This window comes from Triticum aestivum, chromosome 2A (assembly GCF_018294505.1).
Source record: "Triticum aestivum cultivar Chinese Spring chromosome 2A, IWGSC CS RefSeq v2.1, whole genome shotgun sequence".
In the NCBI taxonomy this organism is placed as follows: Eukaryota; Viridiplantae; Streptophyta; class Magnoliopsida; order Poales; family Poaceae; genus Triticum; species Triticum aestivum.
The window spans coordinates 452,531,276-452,548,898 of NC_057797.1; positions in this window are offsets into that span (position 1 = coordinate 452,531,276).

Here is a 17,623-nt window from a genome sequence, read left to right on the forward strand (position 1 = left end):
GCCGCCGCCTCCCCGACCTCGTCTCCGGCCAGATCCGGCTGCGGGAGAGCCGGATCCGGCGACCCCGTCCTCGCCGGCCTCCATCTTCGTCTTCTCCGGCGAGATCCGCCACCGCCTCGGTTTCCGTGCCCCGTTGACTTTTACCTCGAGGTTGTTTTTTTGCACCAAGTCCCCGATTCCCAGATCCATATGCTCATGTTCATCATGCCGTAATTTTGCATTCGTATCTCCGTTTTGAACATATAGCATATCAAAATGTTCATATCAGAGAGTACATCATTTCATTTCATTGTATCATTTTCATTTGAGTTCATCTTGATGCCTAAAATGTTGTTAGAAGAGTGCTACTTGAGATATTTGTCAGATCTGCTACTCCATTTAGGTATTTGTCATTTTTTACCATGTTTATTGTGTGCATGATATGCCCATGAGCTCTACATGTGTTTTGTTAAGGGTTTTACCATCTTTCCAGAGGTGCAACCCATGTATTTTTGTGATGTGTGTGGTGACTAGCACAAGCTTGTAAAGTGGGACACTTGCTAACGCTGATTTCAGGGACTTAGCATTTCCACTAAGTCCTTGAGCTGTTTATCTCATATGGCCATATGTTCATGTTGTTTCCTAGTGATCTGTGCCTCTTTTGAGGATGATCAGTAAGGAAGTTTTGTTATTATTGTAGTGCTCTATCCAACCATGTCTTTGTTTGCAATTATGGAGCACCCTATCTTGAGTCAATCGAGCTCTACTTTTACTACTTCGTGAATCTGGGCAGATTGTCTACTTGTTAGCGATTTTGCCGAGGATGTTGTAGTTGATCCGTGCATGCTATGATATTGTTCTTGCCATGTCTAGCTTGCATTTTGTGTATTCTTGATGGTTGTATGCTTAGTTGGTCATGACTTGCTCCGTAGTGAGTGCATCGAGCTCGTAAACATGCCTACTTGATATCTGTTTTCAGCATGCTCCAGTTTTCACTAAGTCTGAGAACTGATTATGTTTTTGCCATGTTCACATGCTTGCAATTGTATTTTTTGATCCCTTTTGGCTCAAGGTCACTAAGGTACTTTTGTTAAGCTCTTTGAGTAGCTCCATGTCATGCTTTACTTTGCCATGTTCAGGTCCTGTAGCATCTAGTTTTGTTGCTCCGAAGAGTGCTATCTGATCTGAAATTCCAGACAAGTGTTAATTTCACTAAGTCTGAAATTTGTTTGCCATATGCATTTTTGTCATGCTTGTTGGAACCTGTTAATGGATGAATTGGCCGTAGCTCAGTGCTAGACTTTTGTTAAGCATCATGAATGCATCCCTGCCATGTATTTTTATGCCATGTTTGGGTGCTGTAGCATGTTCATCTCGTTGCATTTAGACGGCTACTTGCTGTAAATCGCAGACCGGTGTCATATTTGAATCGCTTGCCATTTCCAAACCGTAACTCCGATTCCGGCATTCTTTATATCGTTTTCCAGCAATTTCATCTCATCTTTCCAGTGGCACACTTGGATTTCCAAGTTGAGGCCAGGTTCATGCATCCCTTGTCAAATCTTGCATATGCATCCCGCATCGCATCCCGCATAGCATACCATCTTTGCATCATATTGTTTGATCCTTGCACGTGGTTGATTGTGTCCTTGTTACTTGTTTGTCTTGTTTAGGTAGAGCTGGGAGACGAGTTCGCTAACGAGGAGCCCGTTGAGTTTGCTTTCGAGGATCCAGTCAACTCTGACAACTTTGCAGGCAAGATGATCATACCCTCGAAATCACTACTATCTTTGCTTTGCTAGATGCTCGCTCTTTTGCTATGCCAATGCTACGATGCCTACCACTTGCTTTCAAGCCTCCCAAATTTCCATGTCAAACCTCTAAACTACCTTGTCCTAGCAAACCGTTGATTGGCTATGTTACCGCTTTGCTCAGCCCTTCTTATAGCGTTGCTAGTTGCAGGTGAAGATTGAAGGTCGTTCCTTGTTGGAACATTATTTACTTGTTAGGATATCATTATATTATCTTGTTATCTTAATGCATCTATATACTTGGTAAAGGGTGGAAGGCTCGGCCTCTCGCCTAGTGTTTTGTTCCACTCTTGCCGCCCTAGTTTTCCGTCATATCGGTGTTATGTTCCCGGATTTTGCGTTCCTTACGCGGTTGGGTTATAATGGGAACCCCTTGATAGTTCGCCTTGATTAAAGCTTTTCCAGCAATGCCCAACCTTGGTTTTACCATTTGCCACCTAGCCTCTTTTTCCCTTGGGTTTCCGGAGCCCAAGGGTCATCTTATTTTAAACCCCCCGGGGCCAGTGCTCCTCTGAGTGTTGGTCCACCTGTCAGCTGCCGGTGGCCACCAGGGGCAACTTTGGGCTGGCCTACCCGTACCTAGGACAATCTGAGTGTGCCCTGAGAAAGAGATATGTGCAGCTCCTATCGGGATTTGTCGGCACATTCGGGCGGTGTTGCTGGATTAGTTTTAATCTGTCGAAGTGTCTTGAAGAACCGAGGTACCGAGTCTAATCGGAACGTCTCGGGAGGAGGTCTATTCCTTTGTTAACCGTGAGAACTTGTCATGGGCTAAGTTGAGACTCCCCTGCAGGGATTTAAACTTTCGAAAGCCGTGCCCGCGGTTATGGGCAGATGGGAATTTGTTAATGTCCGGTTGTAGATAATTTGAACCTTAACTTAATTAAAATGAATCAACAGTGTGAGTTATCGTGATGGTCTCTTCTCGGCGGAGTCAGGGAAGTGAACACGGTGTTGGAGTAATGTTTGCGCAGGTTGTCCTCTAGTTTCTCGCTCGCGCTTGGCCTCCTCTTCTCGCTCTCTTTTTGCGAACAGGATAGCCACCATATTTGCTAGTCGCTTGCTGCAGCTCCACATATTTACCTTGCCTTACCTATAAGCTTAAATAGTTTTGATCGCGAGGGTGCGAGATTGCTGAGTCCCTGTGGCTCACAGATTACTATTACACCAGATGCAGGGCCTGATGATTCCGCTCCAGGTGACGCGCTTGAGCTCAAGTGGGAGTTCGACGAGGACTCTCAACGATACTATGTTTCCTTTCCTGATGATCAGTAGTGGTGCCCAGTTGGGGATGATCGGGACCGTGTCGCATGTTGGGTTATCTTTTATTTTGGCACCGTAGTCGGGCCATGAGTGTTTGGATGATGTAATGTTATTTATGTACTTGATTGACGTGACGAGTGTAAGCCAACTATGTTATCTCCCCTTTTATTATCTATATTACATGGGATGTTGTGAAGATTGCCTAACTTGCGACATATGCCTTCAATGTGATTATGCCTCTAAGTCGTGCCTCGACACGTGGGAGATATAGTCGCACCGAGTGTGTTACAACAGTGGACACCACCGGCACGCGGCTCTGGACGCGCACTGCAGCATGAAGGCGACTTTCACAACACCGGTCCGCGGCTCCAAACGCCCATTGCAGCACATAGGGCAACACCTGCTTGTGGTGCCGAAGGCCCATTGCAGCATGGTGGCGACCATCAGAACACCGGCCCGCGGCTCCAAACGCCCATTGCAGCATAGTGGACAACACCTGCCTGCGGCGCCGAAGGCCCATGCAGCACGGTGGCGACCATCACAAGACCGGCCCACGACTCTGGACGCCCATTGCAGCACGACGTCAACCCTCACAACACCAACCCATGGCTCCAAACGCCCATTGCGGCATGACATCGACCCTTACAACACCAACACACGGCTCCAAACGCCCACTGCAACACGACGGCGACACATGGTGGACAACACCGACCCGCAGCTCCGGACGCCCACTGAAGCGCGGGGCCACCATCACAACACCGGCTCGCGGCTGCAGACGCCCATTATAGCACAGTGGATAACACCGGCCCACGGTGCCAAAGGCCCATTGCAGCACAGTGGCGACCATCACAAGACCGGCCCACGGCTCCGAACGCACATTGCAACATGGCGGCGACCATCACAACACTGACCCATTGTTCCAGACGCCCATTGCAACATGGCGGCGACACATGGTGGACAACACCGGCCTGTGGCACTGAAGGCCCATTGCAGCATGGCATCGATGCATGGTGGACAAACACCGGCCTGCAGCATCGAAGGCCCATTGCAGCACGGCGGTGACCATCACAACGCCGACATGCAGCTCTAGATGCACATTGCAACATTTATAAAAAATATAAATTGGCAACTTCACGCTATTACAAAGCTCGATGCCTTGGAGAACCCTGTTCTAGACATGGACATCTAGCACAGCAAAGATAGGAATACTGTAGGGGCAGCAGGCCGTCGACCGTGTGCATATGGAGTTGTAGGTGCCTAGCCGAGCTTCCTGCTCAACAACGACAAGGCTGGCAACGGTGGTTCTGCAGCCGCACTATATACTCCTGATGTAAAAGTAGCAGCAACCGAAGAAGTGAGTGCGTGATGGATTAATCCTACTAGATGACCAGTTGCGCCAAATGGCGCAAAGACCCGTTTGAAACCATGTTTGTGTTGAAATTTTTTGCATTTTTTCAATTTTTGCATTTTTTTCAATAGCCGTATATTTGAGTACATTTGGTAAGAACTTATACCCCCTATACATAAAGGAAATTAAATGCAAATATTTTCTAAAGGTAATAATGCCACAAATTAGATCAGTAGGTCAAAATAGTTGAGTCTGCAATTAGAAACGCCGAGTAGCTGTAAACTTGCATTAAAAAGAGAAAGCACAAGTGACACAATAAAATGTACTTAATACATGAACTCGTGAACATTTGTACATGAGAAGTTAATAGAAATAGTGGTCAATTACATCATATAATTTGGTTCTATACTCTTGTGTATATATCATGTGTGCTACCCCTTTGTGATCAACTCTTTGTCCTTCGAATCGAATGGCACGGCTACTGCCCCTTGTAGAAAAAGAAAGGACTCTATAATACCCATAAACGTAAACTTATAATTGCAAAAAAAAACCGCCACAAGCACAAAATACAATGCAGTTCATAGGCTCATTCTTCAATTGACATTCTGGACATTAAATCAAAATTATGAGGTATTGTTGTGAATTGCAAAACTTCTAAACCAGGTGCTAGCCTCAGAACATCCTTCAGTATGTACCTACCACAAATTATAGTAAGATTAATAAAATACATATCCCTTTTTAGAAGCAAAAATACACAACCATCTAAAATAGGGAAACTTGGCGGCATGCGGCATAAAGAAGATGTTGCTCATGCTCGCTTGAGACAAGGAATATAGCTAAAGAATTTTCCAAACCTTGAGAACGAACTACAATAAACAGCCAAAAAATCTAATATTCTACATATGCTGGACACATGGATGTTACTACAAAAAGGGAAGGCATCAACAAGCATAAGTATCTCATTTTTAGCTACCAATATTAGCAAATATTCTGTTATGAGAAACTATTTAATGGTAGAAACTCTGAAAGACACAAAGTCATTCGTTTCACATCATCATCTTGCTGGTGACCAAATAAACACTATTGTTTCATGTGTAGTTCAAGGCTGTATTTCAGAAAGTCTAACTGTATCGGAATTTTTTTTTTGAAACCAACACTGTAAAAAAAAGCGTGCCTAAAACTGTCAAAAATTTGAACCTAGTCCAAGCACTTCCTAAAATACCTTGTTATGTTCTCTATGAGTGCACTTATTAATCTGTCGGTTGGTGTCATAAAGAGCATCGGCGAGACACTTTACTATGCGGCAGTTAGTGTCATGTAAAAAGGGGTGGAATCATCAGGTGAAGATTTTGCATCCCTGAGTATAACTAATAAGGATATTGCACTACCTCCTGGTTGTCCTACCAGTAAACAATCATATCAACATATGAACCACATAGTTGCTGGGAAAACAATGGTTTCTAGGTGGGTTTTTAACACCAACCCTTAGAATATCACAATGTTACTCATGCTGATACATCAACTCTATTCAACAGTGTACCAAATATGTCTTGCTTCAGACAGAGATAATGAATTAACAATTCCATCCTGTGTTTTTCAAACCCAGCAATTCTTAATGTTGCATGACCTTGTGGAGTCAGGTAGATATCACAAAATTCTATCAAAGACTACCAGCCAAAATGGCAAAAGAAAAGAAAGTTCAGCAGAGCAAAGAGAATAGAAAATTCACTATTACTTGGAAGCGACACATGTTCATTAACTGGGGGAGGCATGGTGTCATCTGTTTTCAATGGCCTGAAATCAATCCAACAAGCTTCATCTACCAACGAGATAACCCATTAGGCCTTTTAACACTCTGCATCATCATCCCATCTGATCTGTCAGGTTGATAGTCAGCGAACAATACTTCAGCTTTGCACATGATTTAAGGACAATCTAATGGGAGCAATCATAGCAAAGTAAATCAACAGTGAATTGTTGTTTTTGCTTTTTTGGAGACATCTCTTACGATTAAAATACCTATCCAGAACAATCAATATAAGGCATTGTGAGCAGATAAACATTATTGTTTCATTATCTCCCAACAAGCTAGATCAAAAGCATTAACCAACTTAGTGTGTGCCTAGCCTTACAGAATATCATAGCACAGACATTCATTGAAGAAGACAAATGATTATAAACTCTGAGCCAGTCACACCACCACAAAAACATGATAAACCTTGAAAAAAATACCAGCTCGAAGGTATGGAGGCAAAAGCATCAAAGGTATATGGGGAAGAACTCACCAGAGCAAAACCAATGGAACAATTAGTAATCCCACTTACATGCAGCACCAGCGAAACCAATGATAAATTTAGACCGGTGCTTCAGCAAGAAATTACTTCACCACAATGGCAACCAACCACAACTCCTTTAAAGATGACTATAATGAATTTAACAGAGTAGTAGTTTAGTTTCCACAAGTGAAACAATGAACAAGCTTATTGTATAAGTTTACTTAATTTGGTCACAGTAATAGGGAGGCACATTTTCTTCAGTCCTGATTACTGAATGGCAGGTACTAACTGAAGTAAACCAAGCATGTATGTGCTCTGAATATTCACAATTGCCAGTAAACAAAGTAACTAACTATATTTACCAAAATGTACAATGCCCAAGCTCAGCGAGGGAAACAAACACAAGGAATAGAGGTCGCACACCTGAAACCTGCTGAACTTTGCGTCGGTCTCCCTCTCAAGGGCCAATCTAGAAGCAAAATCAGCAAGCTATGTGCCTCCATGTTAAGTTTTCCATCTATAATTGAGAAGCACCTGCAAAGATGGAATAGACATCAGCCATAAATCACAAGTTCTAGGCAAAGAAAGAGAATTCCTATAAAGCAAGTATCAAAACATTGCTCCCTTCAAGATGTTGTCCCCTCTGCATCATAACATTTTTTCCCGACCTTTGAAGACACTGCACTGAACCCTCTTCAGCAAATAGAGCATAGATTCATGAAGAGCTCCAGAAGAGATTAAATGGGTATAAATGACCATTACACATGTCATGAGTTAAATAGGTTCGTTATGATGACAGGAGCAAAAGCAAGTATACTATAAGGAATTAATTACGGTATGGGATTACAACTTTGAGAAAACACTATAATAGGGAGAAATAATAAGGTACCCGAGCAAATCGGAAGAGCGGCGACAGAATAATAAGGTACATAGATATTAGAGGCAAATTGTTATCCGAAAATATATACATGGTTCAGTCTTATTTCAGAAATTAAAATTTTGATTTTTATGTGACCCACATTATAGAATAAGTGCTAACCTTTTGACGAGTCCTATGCAATATCAGGAATCTAGATCCAACCAATGCACTCGACTTGCCCTGCAAATATATACTCCCTCCGTTCCGAATTACTTGTCGCATGTATGGATGTATCTAGATGTATTTTAGTTCTAGATACATCCATTTCTACGACGAGTAATTTGGAACGGAGGGAGTACATGGTTCAGAGTTATTTTCAGAAATTAGGATTTCAGCCACAGTTACAACTCCAACACCAAAAAGAACTGACCATTCATTTTTTAGAAGTTTGGACAGAAACAAAGAACAATGCTTACCTGATAGAAACCAACAGAGTTGAAACATAGACTCTGATTGAGAAGCCAAATTGAGATGCCATTGAGCACTCCAAATCCCATGAAGGTCCTTCCATAGAAAGATTTGTGCTCAAAGGGCTTCATACATCCACATGAAGTCAATAGAATGGAACAAAGAGATGCCAGGATGTCAACATGGTTGCTGCACAATAAAGAATAAGGTTGAGTAAACTTTTAGGGTAAACCAATCTACTTTTGTTTTTCTAATATGTTTAGACTGCTACTCTTTCCTTCTCAAAAATATCATTTGATAACTGGTACAACACAATCTCACTCTAGCTCCTTCTGCTCGACATATTCATTTCAGTAAGTCACCCTAGCTGAGTGGCTGTATCATTCGAGTTAAGCTCACGGCTTGTTTATTTTGTTTTAACCATGGTGTGTTACAACCCACAATACCTATACATACCGAAAAACAAAATTTGCAGCTCGCACTAACCAACATAGTTTTTTTTCCTGAATTTACACTTGCGATACCACATACCAAAATGGATGTGGTAGTTACGTGGAGTAATTAGGCTGTTAAAAATAATATGTAAATCTATCGATGCTCCAAGTATATATTAATTAAAAGCCAACCTAGTGTAATTTTCATTTAAGAATAATATAGCATTGACCCTGCGATATACTTGTATGCGGATTTTCTCAGAATCACACTTGCTTCGCTATTTTGTACACCGGCACGCTCTCTTCCATACTAAGCATATGTTGGCTACTTCAGTAGCACCTATCCATATCTTCACTTTGCTAGGATATCCGCTGGAAGAGAAGAAGTGAAGACTCTGTTCTTCAACTTTGTTGCCTATGCATACATACACATATTCAGTTGACGAAACATGGTTTACTTTATACTTACACACATGATCCTAAATCTGAGAAACCAGAAATGGCCTAGTCAAGCTACAACCTTTGAACACATACCTTATTTTGCCAGATGGTGTGCAGTGTGATGGCCACGAACAACAAGACCTGGACCAAAATACCGAAGATGATTCCCATCCAAAGGCCCTACCCACCTGTATAAGGAAGCAAGTGAAGGCAAGTTCAAAAGCAAGCATGAGAACACATGATAACCGAGCTAATATGTTCACTGTTCGTTGTTTTTTCAGAAGGGGATGACCCTGGCCTCTGCATAAGTGATGCACACAGCAAGTATTGACTGATGCATACCAAAAACATTTGTGGCTTCACATCCCCGTGACAGACTCCAGGAACAGTAATGAATGTACACGAGCCCCCTGAATAGACACCACCAATGTAGAATTGACTTAGAATAGTTGCACAATGGAAGACACACATTTCACATTTATTCATTGACAATTCACAAACCTGATAGGTGTAGAGATTGATGTAGATAAGTGACATCCCCTGTTTGGCATTACTGTAGTTCTTAAGCCTGCGGTAGAGCGTCTCCGGGACATACTCCATGACAAGGTTCAGAAACAGCTCACTCCACTTGTGGTTGTGAAGAAGCAGTGCTTGAGGGAGACAACATTGGAATGGTTAATCGAACGCATAAGCTGCAGCTCCCGACAGTACCTTCTTAGTGGCCACCGTCTCCCCAGTTTCCAAGCATTTAGCCTACACATGCAACCATTTCGCTAAACATCAGGCTGGTGATGGACAACACAAACAGAGAAACAAACATTGGCTAGAATAATCACCTGAAAGACGGCGCCAAACGAACCAGTGCCCAAAATGTGCTCTGCCATGTAGCTTTTGCGTTCCATTTGGTTTCATCCTTTCCAGGTCTGAATTTTGAGCAGGCAAATAAACTCGTCTCATGGAGCAACAACTGCCAAATCCACCTTCTTTTGGCACTCTGGTTTTCCATCACATGGCTTCTTTGTCCAGTGATTTTCAGGAAGGTGGCAATCTCCCAACATACTTCTCATAACAACTAACAGGCAATGCCGTTCCTACCAGTGTGACCACCAGCAGAACCCATTCGGGCTTCCATGGCCTTATCCTCTATTATATATTTATATGAAGACTGGTTAGTGAAATAGGCAAAGTAGTAAAGTAACTGATTTGTGTATCATAAGTACAAATTTCTGATTACTGCGAGTAATCAGTAGTAGTAGCATCTGGGACGAAATTTCAGTTTGGACTCAACAACACATCTCACTAAGGCAATACTGGCCGTAAAACTCAGCCAAGAGACACAAGGGAAACATAAGAGACGGACAGCGCACATGTCACAGGCCTGAGCTCGACCGCATGTTGTCCTCGTTTCCTCCAACTCGAGGACGGCGTGCGGAGGCAGGGGAGGAGTCGCCGCTGGCGAGCAAGAGGGATAGGAAGAGGGCAAATCAGAGGGAGCAAAAGGGGCGGAAGGAAGACCAACGAAGGCTACGACGGCGTCCTTCCCTGCCTCGTACCCTCCCCAGATCGGGCCCCGGAACAGCCGCCACCATCTCCGTCGTCTCGTGCCCGAGCGGCACCTCATCGCAGCTCGACGCCTCCGCCACCGCTCCTCTCGCGCCGCCGCCGACGCATCCGCCGCTCCCCCGCCTTGAGCCGGTCCGCCGCCATGGAGCCTTAGCGGGAGGAGTAGAAACACAAAGGGGAGGAGGCGGAGGGGGTGACACGGGGCTCGAGAGCGGAGGGATTGGTGGCTGGAAGACGCGAGGGGAGGCCCCAGATCGAGCGGAGCAGCGGCGATGGAGGGAGAGGAGGCCGCCGGAGTTGGGGTTTGGTGGTTTGGGCGTGTGCCCCCGCCCGCTACCGCCCGTCGGCTCTGCAGGCCGTGCCCCGCGCCACCCGCGCGAGCCCGCTGCTGCTTCTGGGCGCCACCCACGCGCGCTGCTGCTCGCCCCGCCTGACAACCCCGTGCGCGGCTCGTTTGCGCACCGCACGCGCCGGCCGCGCCCTGTCCCGCGCCCTTTAGCGCTGCCCCGCGCACGCCCGGCGCTGCTCGCTTTCGTTGCGCCCTTCCGCAGCCGCCACGCCCGCCGCCGCCGCGGTCCGACCTCGTCCGCTTCCCTTCACCGCCCGCCTACGCCTGCCGCTGCACGCCCAGCGCTGCTCGCTTCTGCTGCGCCCTTCCGCAGCCGCCGCCACGGCCCGACCGCGTCCACCTCCCTTCACCGCCCGCCTACGCCTGCCGCTGCCTCCCGCTTTGCCGCTGCGCGCCCACAGCCGCGGCGACTGCAGATGGAGGATGGGGAGGCGTCGTGGGAAGAAAGAGACGAGCGGCGACGGCTACAACGCACTGGGCCTTCGAGAGGAGGAGGAGAGAAGTGGAGGGGAGGAGGAGGCGGCGCAGCGAGGAGGGGACGCGGAGGATTGTCCCGAGAGCGCTAGGTTTCCGGGAGAGGATTGGCCTGGCTCTTGTCAAGGATCTCGTTTTTGGAAGTGGATTGGTCTGCCTCATTCACCAGGTTCTAGAAAACCCTCCCTCTGCTCGATGGGCCCATAGGCTCGCGACCCCACCCATCATCCTCTTCTGAAGCAGTCACGAAGGTTAAAAAAATGGACGGCTGACCAGACGCCAGCAGCCAAAAAATACACTGTTGCACTTCGAGCAACCCAATCCTGCGGCCGAACGCGTCGCGCGCGCGCAATCCCCCAGATGGGTGGGCGGGTACTTTAGCAAGGTTTATGAGCATAATTGGTTTGCTGTCAAAAATTGGCATATCAATGTTTGGTATTGTGTCAAATATTGGTAACTACTTGGTTGACTACGAGTTGTTTTGCCTTTCTCACATAAAGTTGTCAATAGTTGGCAAGTCTCGGTGTTGCCAATAGTTGGCAGTGTCAACATTTGGCAAGCCAAATATTGGTCAACATTTGGCAAGCCAAATATTGGTAGCAAACCAATTATGCTCTATATGTTCAACTAGACCATGATAGCCCACGTTGTCGCGCCCGACAAGTTTTACAGTTAAATGATAGGTATTGCTGAAAATATATATTTGCAACCATAAAATATAAATGTGTCCATAGCAAAACTACATGTTGCTTATTTTTAAGTTGGTCTATTTTTCATTGCTGATGTCATCGACACATTTTGATGGTAGTAACAAGAAAGATTAAATAGAAGGATTTGGCAAGAATGCATATGATCAAGCCGAGTGGGACACATCCATCAGTCAAGAAACCATATGTGGTGCCTCTCCAGGAGAAAAAAGAATTTCATTTTTGGAAGAGCACACACATTTTCTGCAAAGTAGATCAACACAAACTTTTAACAGCTCATGAAAGGAACAACTGGATCTAAAGACAAATTATGCATAGAAATAACATGCCTTTTGCGCCCACTTCGCGATGCTACCATTCCTTGTTAGTAGGGATGGAACGATGTTGCACCCTGGTACTCGTCTTTACTCCAGTCCTTCCTTCTCACGCTCATCTCGGTCTTCTTGACTTGCCTTGGGAAGCTAGAGGGTGGGAGTGGATGCATCAGGAGTTGAACAAAATAGAGCTTACGGTGGAGCAGCAAGTGAACATGAAGCAGTACCTACATAGGTAACTACAATACCATTGAAGACCAAAAAAGTGTAATATGTAATAAGCATGAGAACATATTTACCGAAACTTTGGACATGATTTGTTTGACACTCAAATCAATTAGAATCCATCATAAGTTAGATGCAGAGCTGACACTTCAGGCTTGGAAAACTGGGAATGAATTTTGTTGGATATAACAAAACATGCAGACAGCTTTGAAAATTCTCCAGATGCAGCCATAACTGCCAAAGGTTATAAAAAAACAAGACATACAAAACAGGAAAAGTACTGTTGGTTGAGGATCTGATGTAAGAAGTCACCTCGATTGCATATGTATCCGTCTTTATTTCCTCCCAAACCTGCATGACGTGATTAGTTAAGAGCATCTTCAGCCGTTGGCCCCCGGGAGGCGCTAAAAATCGCCCCTGGGGCGCATCGGCGATAAACGACGTGCTTGGAGGTGTAATGCCCCCAGTCACGGCGCCCACATTTTCTTGAAAATATAAATTACGACACAAACACGGCGCAAATTCAATCAAACTTTGGCGAGTTCGTTCATATTTAAAATATTTTACAAAAAGGAAAAAACTACCAGGTTGCTCCTCGCCGTCTCCCTCGCTGCTCCTCGCCGCCCGCCGCCCTTGCAGATCTACATGCCGAGGTGGCTGTAGAACCGCATGTAGTCGCCGCCGCCGCCGTCGTCGTCGTCGCCTCCGCCGCGGCCGCCGTCCCTGCTGCAACCCTCCCCCGGTTGGCGCAACGGGTTGGACGGTTCGGGGGCGTCGTCGTCGTCGTCGCTGTCGAGGACCACGATGTCGTGCTCGTCCTCGCGCCCACGTTTGCGGGCGGCTATCTCCTCCAGGGTCCGGCGCTGCCGGACCATCTCGTCGCGGAGGTAGTCGTCCCGCGCCCAGTGCATGGCGTCCTCGTCGGAGATGTCGCGCCGGGCTATCTCCTCGTACTCCGCGGGGAGCCGGGCTCCGGCTTCGGCCTGACAAGGACGAGGCGGCCAGAGGCGGGGGCGTGTCCTGGGGCTCCGGCTTGGCGGGGCGGAGGCAGGAAGAGCCGGTCGACCGACCTGACGAGGAGGAGGACGCCCCGGGGTCCATGCGCCTCGGCGTCCACGAGCTCCCACGGCGGCGAGAGAAGGACCGGGGGAGGGGTACTTCAGCCTCGGCGTGTTGCCGCCCTTGATGTACTCGAGGACGGCCTCCAGCGTGCGGCCGGGCACGCCCCACCATCGGCGCCGCCCCTCGAAGTTGAGCCTGCCGGAGGGAACGACGCCGTTCGTGGCCTCGAGCTGCTCGGCGTGGCGGCGGCGGAAGTGTGGCTCCCAGAGCAGGCTGTCGGGGACGTAGCGTGGCCCATCCCTCGCCGCCCACGACAGGGAGGAGCGGATACGCGCGATCTCCGCGCGCCGCGCCGCCCCGGTGGGCGGCACCGGGACCCCGCCGCGCTGATTCTCCAGGCCCCGGGCACCCGCATGTCCGGCAGGACTGGGTACTCGGCCTCGAAGAGGAGCCGAGTTTCGTACTCGTGAAGGTGGCGGCGGCCGAAGCCGTTCGCCACCGCGCCGTCGTCTAGGAAGCGTTCGGCCATTGTTTGAGCTGGAGACGGCGACAGGAGAGGGAGGAAGGGGAGAAAGGTGGCGCCGGCGGTGGAGACTCTGTGCGTGCCACCGGTGCGCTGGGGGTCGGCTTTATGTAGGCAGAGGCGCCGCGTGTACGTGTGGCCGTCGCGTTACGCGTGGCATGCGAGGAGACGCGCGTCGTCTCGTTTTCACTGCGCCGCCCGTGAGGCATCAACGGCGGAGGCTGGCCGGCGCAGCAGCGCGCGGCAGTTTTGGCATTGATTCGCCGCGGGAAACGAGGCGATGAGGACGACGAAGCGGCGAGAAGCGAGACGAGGCACTGGCAAGGAGGGCCCGCGGCTCTTTCGCGCCAAAAACGATTCGCCCAGCGCCCCCAGCACGCCGGGGTCGGGTTGGGTCCGCCGATGCTAATTTCGGCCCGAGACGGCGAAAATTGGGCCCTTGGGGACGCGACTGGACCGATTTTTTGGTGCCGGCGGCCGAAAACTCGCCTAGAGAGCCTTGTTGGGGGCGTGGCTGAAGATGCTCTAAGTTAATCTGAATGATTTTTTGTATGCAGAGGGTGAGAACCTAGAATAGGGAATGGAACATACAAAGACACCAACATCGTCAAAACTTCATGCCCCACATCGTCCATGTCCGCCCGCGAGCGTCGCGCACCGTCTCCTGGCCCGATGCTTCGTGTATGGCGGCTTCGATTACGGGAGCGGAGGGCATGCGGTAGAGCTGCAAGGCATAAAGGACGAGAGGGGAGGTTTAGAACCATGGCCTACTGAAATTCATGAGAAGGGAATATAATAACCCGTGGGTCTGTGCGGGCGACTTTAATGAAGTTTTGCATGCCTCCGAGCAACTAGGTGGTAATGAGAGGCAGGAGTGGAAGATGGAGGTTTTTAGGGATACCATTGAATATTGCCGTTTTGAGGACTTGGGCTACTTTGGCCCACCTTACACTTGGGACAATAGACAACAAGGGGATAGCAACATCAAGGTCCGGCTTGACCGAGCTTTGGGGGATGATAGATTTGCGGAGTGTTTTGATAATATAGTGGTTAACCATGTCTAGTGTGCCGAATCTGACCACTGTGCTCTCCTCATCTCTGTCAGGAAGTCTGAATGGATGGAGGAAGGAAGGGAAGGTAGACCTTTTCGATTCGAGAATGCTTGGACTCGACACGATCGGTATACACAAGTAGTAGAGGATTCGTGGCACGTTAATACTAGTAATCTGCAAGGGATAAGTGCAGCTTTGAGTGGGGTGCGGCAGAGACTACAGAATTGGAGTAAATTTGAGTTTGGATCGGTGAAAAGACAGTTGAAATCCCTTCGGGCTCGGCTGGGGTATGTTCCACAAAATTCGCTTTTATCCGGACCGTGCAGAGAGGAGATGGAACTCATAGCCAGAATTTCAGAGTTGCTATCTAGGGAGGAAGCTTTGGAGAAACAGCGTTCAAGAGCCCTTTGGCTAGCTGCTGGAGATCGTAATACGTCTTTTTTTCAGGCCAAGGCTAAGGAACGTGCACGTATTAACAAAATTAAGTCGCTGAAGAGGGAAGATGGATCAGTTGCTAATTCTCAACATGAGCTAGAAGCAGAGGTTCTCAATTATTATCAGGGACTGTTTACTGCTCAAGATGGAACCGACCCAGATCTGGTGACTTCTTGGGTTGATCCGAAGGTGGATGATGCAATGAACAGTAGACTTTGTGCACCGGTTACGAACGATGAAATAGAGCAAGCTCTTTTTATGATGCACCCTGATAGATCACCAGGCCCTGATGGATTTACCGCTGGCTTCTACATCCGTCATTGGAACATTTTAAAAGACACGGTATGTGAGGCAGTGAGGGATTTCCTGGAAGGTGGTCAAATGCCTGAGATGGTTAATTCCACGGTGTTGGTTCTCATTCCGAAGGTTAAAAACCCGCAACATCTCAGTCAATATCGGCCTATTTCTTTATGTAACGTGCTTTACAAATTAGCTTCGAAGGTGTTAGCCTTGAGATTGAGACCGTTACTGCAAGGATTAATCTCTGAAGAGCAGAGCGCTTTCGTTCTGGGCCGACTGATTACGGACAACGTACTCTTGGCATATGAGTGTATCCATTTTTTGAAGAGGAAGAAAGGAAAATCTGGGGCTTGTGCGGTGAAGCTTGATATGGCAAAAGCTTATGATCGTGTAGAATGGTCATACTTGAGAGCTATCATGAGCAAACTTGGCTTTGCAGATGCATGGATTAATAGAGTTATGTCCTGTGTGGAAACAGTTTCTTTTTCAGTTAGGGTTAATGGCAATTACTCTCAAATATTCAAACCTTCGAAGGGTATTAGGCAAGGTGATCCAATTTCTTCGTACCTGTTTCTCCTATGTGCAGAAGGCTTTTCTTGTATGTTGAAGAAGTATGGAGCTGGACATTTATCTCGTGGAGTGAGAGTTGGTATTCACTGTCCATGGATTTCTCACCTTCTTTTTGCAGATGACTGTATGGTATTCACTCAGGCGACAGCTGAAGGTGCTAATAGATTACAAGAAGTTCTGGAAAGATACCGTATTGGATCGGGCCAAATGGTTAACAAACAGAAGTCAGCTATATTTTTTAGCGGGAATTCTGATGACAATATGAAGGCGGCTATCCATCAAGGCACGGAGATTACAGTTGAGGCACTAGTTGAGAAATATTTGGGTCTCCCTACAGCTCTGGGAAGGTCCACTGATGAGAATTTTCAACATATTTTTGCTACTATTAAGAGACTTGTGGCGGGATGGGCACCTAAATTCTTAGTAGTGCTGGACGTGAGGTGCTTATTAAGTCTATATGCCAAGCTATTCCAACTTACTCGATGAGCTGTTTCAAACTTTCCAAGAAGTTATGTAAAAAGATCACTGCAGTGCTGGCTCGGTTCTGGTGGGGAGGAGATGAAAAAAAAGGAAAATGCATTGGGTTAAATGGAAGGATCTCGCTATACCAAAGGTTTGTGGTGGTATGGGGTTCAAAGATCTCGTACTCTTCAATAAAGCTATGTTAGCGAAGCAAGGGTGGCGATTGATTTGTAATCCCGACTCGTTGTGTGCTCGGGTCTTGAGAGGTAAATATTATCATGAAGGTAATCTATTGACAGCCGGAAATAAGAGGAATGCTTCTCATACTTGGAGAGCGATTTTGTATGGCCGTGAAGCTCTAAAGTTGGGCCTAATTAAACGCATTGGTGATGGTGCAAGCACGAGAATTTGGGATGATCCTTGGATACCTTCAAACTCAACTTTAAAACCAATTGTAAGGCTTCCTTCATCGGATGTTAACCTTGTGGAGGAATTGATGAACCCTGTTACGGGAGAATGGGATGAACAAGTATTGGAAACAAATTTTGTTCCGGTCGATGCCCAGGCTATTACGAGAAATCTAACTGGTCGCCTTGATGGAGACTTGTGGGGATGGCATTTGGAAAGGAACGGTAATTTTTCAGTCCGCTCTGCTTATAGGGCGCTTCTTGTAGCAAATACTACTATCAATCCAGTGATGGGCTCAAG